The sequence below is a fragment of the Engraulis encrasicolus genome, chromosome 7 (assembly GCF_034702125.1).
Source record: "Engraulis encrasicolus isolate BLACKSEA-1 chromosome 7, IST_EnEncr_1.0, whole genome shotgun sequence".
NCBI lineage: Eukaryota > Metazoa > Chordata > Actinopteri > Clupeiformes > Engraulidae > Engraulis > Engraulis encrasicolus.
The window spans coordinates 15,629,560-15,644,084 of NC_085863.1; positions in this window are offsets into that span (position 1 = coordinate 15,629,560).

Below are 14,525 nucleotides of genomic sequence, written 5' to 3' on the forward strand. Positions count from 1 at the left end.
TGTGCAAGTGCGTGTGTCTTTGTGAGTGCATGCAGGAGTGTGTGCATGCATGTGTATGTGCCAGCTTAAACCAGATGTGATCTGTATCCCTAATGGGTATATTTTAGACCCCTCTATGAAGCTCTAAGAATTCTTCTTCAAAATATGTGATCTTGTCATGACTTGTAACCAACTTAACAATCCATTTACAGACTTTCTGACATTTCTGAGATCAAGCAAGAAAGAATGTATGTGTGCTTGTGTGTGTGTGTGTGTGTGTGTGTGTGTGTGTGTGTGTGTGTGTGTGTGTGTGTGTGTGTGTGTGTGTGTGTGTGTGTGTGTGTGTGTGTGTGTGTGTGTGTGTGTGTGTGTGTGTGTGTGTGTGTGTGTGTGTGAAAGAGGGAGAGAGAGAGAGAGGGGGGGGGGTGCTTGTCCTTGTTTTTCTGACTAAATCTTCCACTATGCTCACTGTTACACCGCTACTGTTACATGCTGTGTTCTGACTTTATTCATCTGTTTTTTCAGTGCACGCCTTACCTCCTATGACACGCTGTAATACACATTGAAAGTTAACTACTATAGTACTACACTACTGCACGGGGCCTTAAGTAACACATTACGACTTGGTCATTGCCATTCTGGTAACAGCTAATATATAATGCCGTGTCTTGAGGGGTTAAACTATTTTTAGAAAAGCAACAAAAGCCCAATTTGTTTGAGAAATGATGATAGTCCTGCACAGGACCGCTGACAGCTTTTGCTGGGCCCAGGACAAAGTCGTCTGAAAGGGCCCCCAGCCCAATACATACAATGCAATGAGGACCCAATTCTGGGCCCCCTCTCTCCCTGGGCCTGGGACAAGTGACCTGATTGTCCCCCCTTGTCAGCTTCCCTGGTCCTGCATTCCACCTGCTTTTGTGGTATACACACACACACACACAATGCTTGACGATACAATACATACATAAGCATGGAGTCCACCCAGTGCTTCTTCTGTCCTGCCTCCTTTTCACTCTTCTGCCTTTGCCCTTTGTACAAAGCAGCTCTGCACTGTCTCTCAAAGCAGAAGAACGCTCACGCTCCCACGTTTCCACGCAAAGACAGCCATCACTCACGGCAAAGGTACGCGCTGACACCTAGGCTGGCACGCAAATGAAGAACACGCTTAATTAGTGACAGGCCCACATGCATTTTTTATGGTCCAATTATGATCAGGTTTAACGTACGGCATTGGGAGCTTGCGTCATTCGCTGGTGACGTATTCTGTCATATGAGTCAGGAATCGGAGCCACTATTTCCCATAGCCACACTGACACAGGGATTTGGCACTGTGTTCTCTTCTCTTGCCTTTTGTTGCACTCTCCTCTCTTTTCTTCTCTTCTCTTCTCTTTTCTTCTCTTCTCTTCTCTTCTCTTCTCTTCTCTTCTCTTCTCTTCTCTTCTCTCTTTTCCCTAGTCATGCTCGTAAAATGTAAGGACACTTAGTCTTGCCTTCCTGTCACCCTCTCTCTTACAAACATCGAAAAGACACATGCACACATGCGCACACACACGTGCACACACACAATCTTACCAAAATATACACATGATGTTGTACATGGCTTTTAGGTTGAATGATCCAAAGAACTGCAGTAATAAATGCAAGACCAGTTATGTTCACAACAGTGATAGTGTTTGATTTTTGTCATGGTTAATTTATGGTCCTGCATGGCTTGTGTTGAATCAATGTGAGGATGCATTTGACTTTGCTAAGTTAGATTGTAGACCGTTCGGCTCCCTCTAGTGTACAAAACTGGAGTACATGGTGAAGGAAGCACTATAGTATTGTATTACAGAACAAAACAGAAATTGAACCAATTCGATAGGCTTACATATTTTTTTAAGTATTTTGGGTGGGGTTTTCAAGCCTTTATTAATTTTTCCGAGATAGGGGAAGGGTCGGCAAATGACCCAGGCCGGAATCGTACCCGGATCAGTCGCATAATGGATGAGTGGCATATCGTTAGCACCACGCTAGGGCCATAGGCTTACAATTTTGAGATTTGTATTTGTATTTTACCTTACACATATTTGTGACGGGTAACTCACGTTATTCAAATTGCAGTACTCTTCTGCAACATTTTTTTTCATATCCATCATTTCATCATACTGTACTTTTTTGTGTGTGTGTTTGTGTGTGTGTGTGTGTGTGTGTGTGTGTGTGTGTTTGTGTGTGTGTTTGTGTTTGTGTGTGTGTGTGTGTGTGTGTGTGTGTGTGTGTGTGTGTATGTGTGTGTGTGTGTGTGTGTGTCTGGGTGTGTGTGTGTGTGTTTGTTTGTGTGTGTGTGTGTGTGTGTGTGTGTGTGTGTGTGTGTGTGTGTGTGTGTGTGTGTGTGTGTGTGTGTGTGTGTGTGTGCGCGTGTGTGTGCGCGTGTGTGTGGGCACTTGTGCGTGTTGTTATATTGTTAATGCAAAATGAATGAATGAACTAGTCACACATTAAAAATCGAGAAGATGACAGGCAGTCATTGCCCTGACAATCATGACCTATGCACACCAACCTACATCTACAGTATTGTGACCTCTGTACACCTTTCATTTCATGTGAAGAACATTACTTGGCCAATTTTCCTGGATGGGCCTCACTTCCTTTTCTGCATCCGGACTCAAGCAGCACGTAGGCGCAAGGACGTACCTGTACGGTAAGTGTGGCATACATATATCTCCTTCATAAACTGACCCCCCAGGAACAGAACAGCCCACAGACTAGAGTCTGAGTCACTCTGGTGTCCGCTTAACAGTTTCACCAGAACACAATAATGGGGGCATGATGTAATCCTGGCATTTCATACAACTTCCTGGAGTGTTTGGCAATTATTGTCCGTCACCATGACGACGGAGGAATAACATTTGCTGACCAATGTGTTACATGATGAGTGAATATACTGTAAGTTTTAGTCATCCACAGAACTCTGGTGCAATACATCACCTCTACTGTCAAGTGTGAATAGACCTGAGTTACTTACTCAAAGTTACTTACAACAGTAGGAATAATCGCTCATGGTTATAATGGTTAATGATTTGTACTTACAGCCAGGGACAGTCGACAGGAGGGGACAAAGGCGTCATTTATCTCGGGCCCAGGGAGACAGGGGGGCCCAGAATTGGGTCCTCAATACATTGTTTGTACTGCATTTGGGGCGCTTTCAGATGACTTTGTCCTGGGCCCGGTCAAAGCTGTCAGCGGCCCTGCTTACAGCTTATGTCTAAAAGTCAGAGAATGTGCACACACCAGTAGCACAGCTGCTGGACCAAACAGAAGATAGCTGATATAATACGAAACGATAAAGGTCCACAACACTGTTTATGCTCCCAAACAAAGTTAAATGGCACAACGTTTTGGACGCAGAGTTCTTGATGAAGGACTAAGTGTCCAAAGCCATGTGCCATTAAAACTTTGCTTGGGAGGGAGTTAAGTGTTCATTCATTGCCTTCTACATTGAATGTTGTGTAACATTGTGTTTGGATGGCAACAGCAGGGGCCTACCTCATTTACAAAGACTTGCGTGGATTTCCTAATGAATCTTTGCGTAGATTTCCTAATGAATCTTTGCGTATAGTGAAAATCTGGAAAAAAATTGACATTTGACAGACGCTTTATAACCAAACGATTGGAAACCACTGGAAACGATCTATTTGGATAGCTTGATTGCTAAATGCCTAGCATTGCACATCACAAATGTACCAGTCCATGCATGAACAGGTTTTATGCTGATTCATGTGGTATACCTGATTTCACATGAAATGTAGTTCACATGCACTTTTTCATGCTAACTCTGTATTATTACATCTGAAAATGTGCGTGAAAAGTTACTTACATAACTTTTTTGTGCGTAAGTACGTTTTGTAGGTCTACATGACGCCCCAGAAGTGCTTTTTTAAAACTGCATGCTTCCTAGTGATTGAGGTCTCTTAGTACTAGCAGCACAGCATATCACTGCAAAATACTAAATCTTGACAAGCAATAAGATTGCTGACATTTCATTGTTTTGCAGTATACTGTTCCCAGGTGACCGAATAGCTACCTCTTTCTGTTTCACTCTGTGTGCTGTGATGTACCGTGCGGTCACAATGACCAATGGGACTTACTTTCGCTTTCATACTGATACAGAAAGTAAATGGATAAACTGTTATTGTAAATTCTGCTGAAAGACTGGGGCACACACACACACGCACGCGCGCGCGCACGCACGCACGCACGCACGCACGCACGCACGCACGCACGCACACACACGCCAATTAGCCACTTAGCCATAGTCTAGCGTCTGTCTCCGCTTGTCACTGGTTGTCACTGGTCATTGATTAGATTCAGTTCCACCTTGCTGCCTTGCTAATGTAGAGAAATCACCTATCGCTTTTAATACACACACAAGCTGAGGCACGCCACCTAATGTGTCACCATCCTAATGGCAAAGCAGCTTGATCAATGTGAGCTTATGATCAATGTAAGTGAGTAAGTGAATGAGTTAGTGTGTGTGTGTGTGTGTGTGCGCGTGTGTGTGTGTGTGTGTGTGTGTGTGTGTGTGTGTGTGTGTGTGTGTGTGTGAGAGAGAGAGAGAGAGAGAGAGAGAGAGAGAGAGAGAGAGAGAGAGAGAGAGAGAGAGAGAGAGAGAGAGAGAGAGAGAGAGAGAGAAAGAGAGAGCAAGAGAGAGAGAGAGAAATGTGATTTTTCACATGTTTTTGTGAGCTTTAATTTTACAATTTTAATGCACACATAAAGTGTGCGCATACAAACTCTCTCTCTCTCTCTCACACACACACACACACACACACACACACACACACACACACACACACACACACACACACACACACACACACACACACACACACACACACACACACACACACACACACACACACACACAGGTGAAGGTGAGGTGAACATAGTATGGTATGGTATGGTGTGTGGTGTAGTGTGGTGTGGTGTGGTGTGTATGGTATGGTATATATGATATATGGTGTGGTGTTGTATGGTGTAGTGTTTTGTGGTGTCTGGTGTGGTGTGGTGTGGTATGGTATGGTATTGTGTGGTGTAGTGTAGTGTGGTGTGGTGTGGTGTGGTGTGGTGTGGTGTGGTATGGTATGATGTGGTGTAGTGTGGTGCGGTATGGTGTAGTGTGGTATGATGTGGTGTGGTATGGTATGGTATTGTGTGGTGTAGTGTGGTGTGGTGTGGTGTGGTATGGTATGGTATGGTGTGTGGTGTGGTGTGGTGTAGTGTGGTGTGGTGTGATATGGTGTGGTGTGGTGTGGCTTGAGTAGTTCCAATGGGCTAACATACAAACCCCAACTCCATAGAAGTTGGGATGCAAGGTTAATTGTGAATAATAACAAAATACTGCCATTTCCATAAGTCTGGTTCTGACAGTAGTTGGAGAACCGTACAAAGCCATCAGCTATCAAAACTGACCAAAATTATTGTTTCGGGGGATATTCATGAATATGTAAATCCAACGTGTCTCAAAAGAGTTGGGACGGGGACAATAAAAGGCAGCAAATGTCGAGGAAGACTAAAAACAAAACAAAGGACAACACTTAACAGTTAATAGCATTAACCGATTAGATGATTTTATATAAAAACAGTGTTGATTCCTATCTTGGACATGATTTCAACAGCTTAAATGGTAGGTGTATTCCTTGTCATGTTTTGCAATGTTTTCCTTTCTGTAGTGCTTACAGTGTGACAGGTCTTGACCAAAAGCCAGGCATTTTATGTCCTGCTGGTCCTTATGTTGGAGTTAAACAGTTAAAACATAGTAGAAAATACAATTTGTCCTTACTATGTGGCAGTAATCGAAGATCTCCCTTCAAAATATATTGCATGAGTGGCTTTTCATGCTGTTTAAAACGTTGGGTTACGGATGTAACCTTGGTTCTGTGAAGGAAAGAAAGGCTGCCAGACGGCTAGCCCAAGGGGCTGGAATATAATCCGCGCATGCGCGAGTTCTGAGGTACACTATATCAAAACTTTATCACGTGAGTGTGCCGCGCTACTGTACACAGTATATAAGTCCCAGCGCGGCATACTTCGTCCTCATAAAAATCCTGAACGCGAAGTCCAGAGCGACGACGAAGTCTGGCAGCCTTTCTTTCCTTCACAGAACCAAGGTTACATTCGTAACCCAACGTTCTGTTTCACTCAAGAAAGGCTGCCAGACGGCTAGCCCAAGGGGCTGGAATATGTATGCCCAAACGTCGCGGCGGACAACCATACGACAATTGAATAAAGACACTGGACAATGCAAGAGTCAAAACCCTTATTGAATGTCCACATGCCAACAGGGCTAGAGTGACTGGTTAACAGAACTCAAGTTAAACACAGTCGAATATGTGACCATCTGTCACAAGCTTAGAACCGAATTCCCAAAGGATGTGGGAGATAACATGTTGAGGTTATAGAACCTTGTGAAGATCGACGGTGAAGCCCAGCAGGCCACCGGGCAACTTCTTGTAAAAGGACTCCCTTCAGGAGCGACCATGAGGTGGCTCAGAGTTAGGAGGGCGGTAGGAGTCCAACACAATCGCCTGGTTGAGATTCTGTGTTGAAAGAATCTTCGGCATAAAGTCTGTATTAGGGCGTAGGACCACACCGGTGCCTTCTGGCTGAAACATGGAAGCAGTCAGGATGAATGGACAGCGCATGTAGCTCTCCAATACGCTTCGCTGAGGTGATGGCGATAAGAAAAATCGCCTTCTGAGACAGCCATTTTAGGTCGATACTCCCAACGGGCTCGAATGGGGGCTTCGCCAGAGCACTGAGGACAATGTGGAGCTGCCATGGCGGCACAGATTGAAGCCTCCTTGGGCGCAGTCTTTGAGCTCCTCTCATGAATTGGGTAGACAGAGGATTAGCTCCGAGCGTTTTGCCACCTACTCGCTCATTGCAGGCGGATATTGCAGAGAGAAAAACCTTTAGCTTTGAAGGGGACTTGCCTTCACCAAGTTTCTTTTGCAAGAATTCCAGGACTGAAGCTAGAGGGCAGGACCGGGGGCACTCATGCCACTGTTCGCACCATGCTTTGAAGGCTGCCCATCTTTAAGAGTACAAGGCTCTTGTCGATGGGGCCCTAGCACACTGCAAGGTTCTTGTAACTGAACAACTGTCCCTTCTAACGGCCAGACCCACAGATTTAGGGTGGCTGGTGTCAGGTGCCACAACTCTCCCCTTGCGCAATGGGAGTTGCCATGGGATGCTCAAGAGGAGGGTCTGAATCTCTGCAAACCATGGCACCTGGGGGCGAAATGGAGCCATTAAGACAACTCTCAGGTTCTCCTTCCTGGTCTTCTCCAGGAATCATGGAGAGAGGGGGGAAGATCGTCCACCCCCAGTGGTGCGTCGTCTTGGTTTAAGGAAAACCAGAGTGGACAGTGGGTCGACTCCCTTGAGGCGAAAAGATCGCCGTGTGCCTTCCCAAAATGAACCCAGATCAGATGCACTGTTTCCGGGTGCAATCGCCATTCACTTGGGTGTGGCTTACCCCTTGACAGCAGGTATGCTGCTGTGTTCAGAGTGCCCGGCAGGTGCACTGCTCTGATCGAGTGGAGTCGAGTGCCCGCTTAGAGGAGGAGTTCCCGGGCCATGTTGCGTAACGCCTGGGACCTCAGGCCTCCCTGGCGGTCACATATGCTATGGCCGACATGTTGTCTGTTCGAATTAAGACACTCTTGTTCTGGAGTACTGGCAAAAAGTGCCGGAGGGCAAGATATATCGGTCTCAACTCGAGAATATTTATGTGGGCAGTTTTCCAAGGTGGGCGCCACACTCCTCTGGCTCCTACACCATTCAAGACTGCCCTCCAGCCTGACAGCGATGCGTCTGTGGTCAGAACTTTGCGCTGGTAGATTCTGCCTAGTCGTACACCTCTGCACAAATTCTGGGGTATGGCCCACTATTGGAGGGCTCATAGGCACACAGGTGGCAGAGGGACAGATTTTCCCCTGTCCAGTACTGGGTGTACTTGGGCAGGTACCACTTTGCACTGGACCCATATCTAGAAGGTCAAGGCGTACCAACTAGGATGCAGCAGCCATGAGGCCCAGCAACCTCTGACACTGGTGAGCATGCACATTCCTCCGTCCCATGAACTGTGACCGGCATTGTTTCAGGGCAATAACCCTCTGATCCGAGAGACATGCCACCATCGTCAGAGTCCAGTTTCACTCCAAGGAAGGTGATTTGTTGTGAGGGAGGCAGTTGGCTCTTGTCTGAATTGAGAGACAGGCCCAACATTTGCAAGTATTCCATTACCATTGCTGTGTCCTGCCCTGCCTGCTGACTCTACTGGGAAAATTTTTTTAACCAGTCGTAATTGAGATAGATAATTGACTCTGACGCCCCTCTGACACAGCGGGCTCAAGGCTGTGTCCATGTATTTTGTGAATGGGACAGGCCGAAGGGAAGGACGTTGAACTCGAAAGTTCTGTCCTCCAACACAATCGGAGAAACTGGCGATGAGCAGGGTGGACTGCAATGTGGAAATAGGCACCTCTGAGGCCTATACTCGTGAACCAATCCCCGCACTGAATCGATTGACAGATTTGGGTCAGTGACAGCATTTGAAATGCAACGGGCGTAAATACTGGTTTAGTGGCCTTAGGTCCAGTATTGCACGGAATCCACCATCTAGTTTCGGAACTAGGAAGTAGCTCAAATAAAAGCCACTCCGCCGTTCGTTGCGACTTAACTCCCTCATTGCTCCTTTCCTTAACAGAGTATTTATCTCCTCTGTAAGGCCAGCTGCCGCTCTGGGTCTGGCTGATGAGAAACAAGAACACCCTTGAACATGGGTGGGCTGCGCCTGAACTGTAGCCGGTAACCAAACCTTACCGTTGAAACAACCCAAGAACTGGGAGAACACATTTCCCACACCTCCAATTGAGTGTGGGAGAAAACGTGCGGCAGGGCCACTTGAATGTCTGGAAGAAGGCTGCGAGGCGGCAGAACTGGTCTGTGGCCATCACGCTGCCGAGGCCTATAAGGCCTAGCAGGGTTTCCAGGCCGGCGGCTTGCAAAGGGGGAAACATGCGCCGGTCGTTTTTGCCCATGTCTCTGCATATTGGGGCAGCTCTTTGGGAAGGGCACACCGGGGTTACCTGAATAGCCCTTATCAGGCCGATGCTGCTTGGGTGGAGGGGGCCTTGGCAACAGTTACTCCCACTCCTTCTTTGACACCCTAGACTCTTTGGCCCGGTGGAGCATGTCAGCTGCTCCGGGTCCAAAGGCAACGCCAGGGGTAAGAGGTAGCTCCATGAGCCTGCTCCTGTCCTGCTTGGGCAACTTCAACTGAGCCAGCCACAGGTGCCTCCGTGCCATCCACAGTGAAGCAATGGATCTCCCACTAGAGTGTGCTGCACCCTTGGCAAGGTGCAAAAGGATTTCAAAGACCTTTTTAAACTCCTCCACCAGTCCCTGAGCAGGGGCGGCTGAGAGGTCTTCAATAAGCTCCATCTGGTACAACATGAGTAAAGATGTTGTGTTCATAAGGTGTGCCCCAAAGGACGCATTGTAGAATGACTTTTCGGCCATTTATCAGTGGTGCGACACTGTTGTTCGGGTGTAACAGTGTGCTTTTAGCTTTTAGAGTGAAATACCAACCGGTTACACAGGCATGGAGGGTCCTTCCCCACAAGAGCTGTAGGAGGGAGGACGAGAGCAGCAATAGATTCATCCATCGCGAAATAGTTGCCAAAAACCAACGTTATCCGCTCCGTGGATGTTGGCAAACTGTGCCCACTGTCGCATAGGGGTAGCCGCCTCTGGTTGCTCCCACACAGTCGTCATTTCCTTGACAAAGTCCGGGAGGTCAGGGAGGGTGCTTGGCTTGTTTGCAGCCTCCCTCCTTCTATTGAACCGAGACGGCTGGCGTCAGGTATTGCAGGCATCTCCACATCGAGACATTTAACAGCTGCTGTGGTGACACCCTTGCAGGCTGCACTGAAGGGGCCACCTGGCGCTCTGTGCCTGATGGCGCAGCCTGGTGCTCGGGCCCTAATGGGGCTGTGGTGTATTATCTCATGTAGCCTTATTCACCTTACTCAGTAGAGTATGTGATGAGAAGGGGAGACCGCTCTCCCTGCCCTTAAAGCTAGTGCATGATCAGGGCTCAGACATGTCACACACAGTGTATGTCCATCTTTCACTGGCATTCTACTGTTGCAATTAGAACAGTTCTGGAATCCAGGCATCCTTTTTTTTTTTTTTAAACTTATATTAAAATATATAAATATTATTATTGTTATTATTATTACTTCATCATTAAGTATCATTATTATTTCAGTCACACCTTGACTTTAGGCATGAACCTGATAGCACTGTTACTGCCTGGTACCAGATATGGTTCCAGCAGAGGTGCAAGAGATGGTGGGCACTAAGTGTCTCACACTCCAGTAGCAGCACTAATCACCCTAGGTACCGACCCTGGTACCAGCGTTGATCACTCATCGGTACCGAGAATGAGATTGTTGGTACCAAGAGTTGCGCAGCACGAGATCACGTCATGTGAGGCTGCTGGAGTAGCCTATAACATGCAGGCAGGCAGCGTTGATCACTCACCGGTACCGAGAATGAGATTGTTGGTACCAAGAGTTGCGCAGCACGAGATCACGTCATGTGGAATCACAGTGAGCTACTGAACGGCGCCGAAAGGTGCCCGTAGCAACATTAGAGATATAGCTAGAGAGATGTCTCTGTAATCTCTTTCCTCCCTAGAGCAAACCACAACAACAGATTACTTACCTCAAGTTGAATTTCAAGTTGAATTTCAAGTTGAATTCTGGTACCAGCGTTGATCTCTCACCGGTACCGAGAATGAGACACATCACACACAGTGTATGACCATCCTCCACTGGCATTCTACTGTTGCAATTAGTACAGTTGTGGAATCCAGGCATTTTTTTTTATTATTTTTTTTTATTATTATTTATTTTTAATTATTATTATTATTATTTCTTCCCCAGTTAGTTATTATTATGATTTCAGTCACACCTTGACTTTAGGCATGAACCTGATAGCACTGTTACTGCCTGGTACCAGATATGGTTCCAGCAGAGGTGCAAGAGATGGTGGGTACTAAGGGTCTCACACTCCAGTAGTAGCACTAATCACCCTCGGTACCGACTCTGGTACCAGCATTGATCTCTCACCGGTACCGAGAATGAGATTGTCGGTACCGAGAGTTGCGCAGCACGAGATCACATCAGATGAGGCAGCTGGAGGTGGGTACTAAGGGTCTCACACTCCAGTAGCAGCACTAATCACCCTCGGTACCGACTCTGGTACCAGCGTTGATCTCTCACCGGTACCGAGAATGAGATTGTCGGTACCGAGAGTTGCGCAGCACGAGATCACGTCAGATGAGGCAGCTGGAGTATAACATGCACGCAAGCAACTCCTCCGATAGAGGGAGAGTGGTGGCAGTTTGTTACACAGGATAATTATTCCACTGCGGAACCAAGAAGCCCAGCGAGTAACTACCTCGACAGAGGAAGAGTCGCGGCCGTCCTGCAGGAGAGTTCATGCACGCAAGCAACTCGCTCGATAGAGGGAGAGTGGCGGCAGAATCACAGTGAGCTACTGAACGGCGCCGAAAGGTGCCCGTAGCAACATTAGAGATATAGCTAGAGAGATGTCTCTGTAATCTCTTTCCTCCCTAGAGCAAACCACAACAACAGATTACTTACCTCAAGTTGAATTTCAGGTGGATATGCGCCTCTGGGATTACACGAGAGTAGCTTCACATGCGAAAGCACAAGCTACAGGGAGAAGCCACCGTTACTATAAGCTGCGATAGCACACTTTTAATAAGGCGGGGATAATAGCCTGATAACGATAGCCTGGAGAGGGGCAACAGTAGTCACCAGCTCTCGGACAGCTAACTGCCAGTAGGCACCTCGTTACCAGTATCAATTCGTACCTTATCAGATCGCGTGAGGGATTAAAGAGAGGACGAAGTATGCTGCGCTGGGACTTATATACTGTGTACTGTAGCGCGGCACACTCACGTGATGAAGTTTTGATATAGTGTACCTCAGAACTCGTGCATGCGCGGATTATATTCCAGCCCCACTGTATTCAATTCTACAGGTGAGTTAGAACAGCTTAACCAATGTACTACTGCACCCCCATGCGATCATGGAGGCTGACTTTTGAAGTTAGCACTAACACAAGTTGCATGGTCAATTTTCACTGTAGCACAGGATGTGCAAGACTCTATTATTTTCAAAAAGAATTGACTTCTGCAACTGCTGCTGACTTCTGTAAGCAAAGGACAGTTTCCCATGTCTTCTGGGTCTATTTCAAGTGAGCTCGGGTGGATAGGGGAATGTTAAACCCCTCTTTCATTTGCTGCATGAAGCGTCCTTAATATGGATGTTTTCACTAGCTGTAATTCTGAGACTACAGCCAATATACATTTCATGATGTCATGAACCTATACAATGATTTTAATGACAAAAATATGTCTTATGTACACTCAATCACAGTAAATCCTTGTTGTTTTATCTTATTTGGATGTTTATAACATTTCACTGATCCCCGTCCCAACTTATTTGAGACGTGTTGCAGTTATCAAACTAGAAATGAGTACATATGTCCCCTAAAACAATATTTTTTCTCGGTTTTAACACTTGATATGTTGTCTTTTCACTATTCTCCATCTAAGACATGTATTAAATGTTTTAAAAATGAAAGCATTTTGATTTTATTCTAGGTTCACCAAACGTCCCAACTTCACCAGAGTTGGGGTTTGTAGTTAGCAACAATGGTAGATAACATAGCTAACAACTAGCTAACTAGCTAATAGTTTCTAACATAGCAGCTAACATAGTTAGCAACTGTGGTTTACTGAAATACACACCTGCAGTGGGTTGCACCAGCAGATCGTAAGTTCCACCGTAGGCTACGGTGAGCGTAAATTGTGCCTACTGTGAGTTTGAGTTTACGGACGACTAAAAAGGTACGGGTTGCACCGTGCAATTAGTTTCAAGGTAACACTAAGTTAGAACTTAAATTCTATACCTCCTACCTACCAGGCACAATTTCCATCTTAGGCGACAAAACAGTAAACATCTGTTATTTAAAAAACTAAAGTTAAATGAGATAGCCATCATGAAGGGGGTGTGGTATATCCACCCCATTTCATGTATTTAATGGTGTCCGCCAAGGTGGGCTTTTTCTCCTGCCTTGTTTAATGTTTACATGAATGACTTATCTGTCCAGTTGAGTTTGTGTTCCATAGGCTGTTTTATTGGTAATTCGTTGGTGAATCACCTTATGTATGCAGATGATCTGGCCATTGTGAGCCCATGTAGTGCTGGGTTGCAACAATTACTTAAAGTATGCACTCAATAGGCTTGTTTATGACATTAAATGTAATGCAAAGAAAAGCAATGTCATGATAGTGAGAAGTAAAGCAGATAAGAAGATGACATTCCCTGTTTTCTATCTGTGTGATAGCCCACTTATGGTGTGTAAAGAAGTTAAGTACCTTGGTCATATAATTTCGGATGATCTCAGTGATGATCGTGACATATATCGTCAACGACGTAAATTATATGCCCAGGCCAACATGTTTAGCATGTGCTCAGTCAATGTCATATGCTCTCTGTTTAAAACCTTCTGTACACCCATGTATACCGCTCACTTATGATGTAGGTATAAGAAAATCAGCTACCAGAAGTTGACAGTAGCATATAATGACACTATGAGATTGTTGATGAAGTTACCAAGATGGTATTATAGGCTAAATAATTAGCTTTAAGATGCAACACATGATTTCAATTTAAATTAAATTTAACATATTTTTTGTCCGTCTCAGTGAGTTGTCTACACTTCCAGGTCTCTGTCAGACTTTCCATTTAAAACTGGAAAAAAGTTGGAACACTTGGCACTTTGAAAACGCAAACTGGATTTCAGATATCGGTTGTATTGAACTTGCTGTGAAGTGTGCTCTTCAATAGATTCATTTTAAAACCATGCTGTCTGAAACAGGGATTTGCAAAGCAGTCTAAAGAGAATGCAGGAATTTCAGACTCAAATACCTTTTATTGATATCAAATCATAACAAAGAACAATTCAACACAATTGTTGTATAGATTGTTTGTATGATGAAATAGAAAAGAAAAGAAAAAACATTGCCCTGAAAGACAAGTTACAAAGTCACTTGCAAATACAAAATCAGAGTAATCAGAAGGTCAATAGACCTAAGTCATACGTGAGCATACAAAAAAGCAAAAGGTTCCCAAACCCACTGATGGACAGAAAGAAAAATCATGTGTATTATAACATAATAATTAATCTGAGAATCAAAGCTTAGCATATATTTTAACCACCGATTGAAAACACAAAAAAACTCAAAACTATGTCCATTTCCTTCCAGAAATGCACAGAGCACATTCTGGATGGATGGATGGATCACCTATATTACACCAGTAGTCCACAATAGCACATATGAAGTACATAAAAAAGTAAGGAATGATATTTATTTTTCACATCCAAAGATATATTGT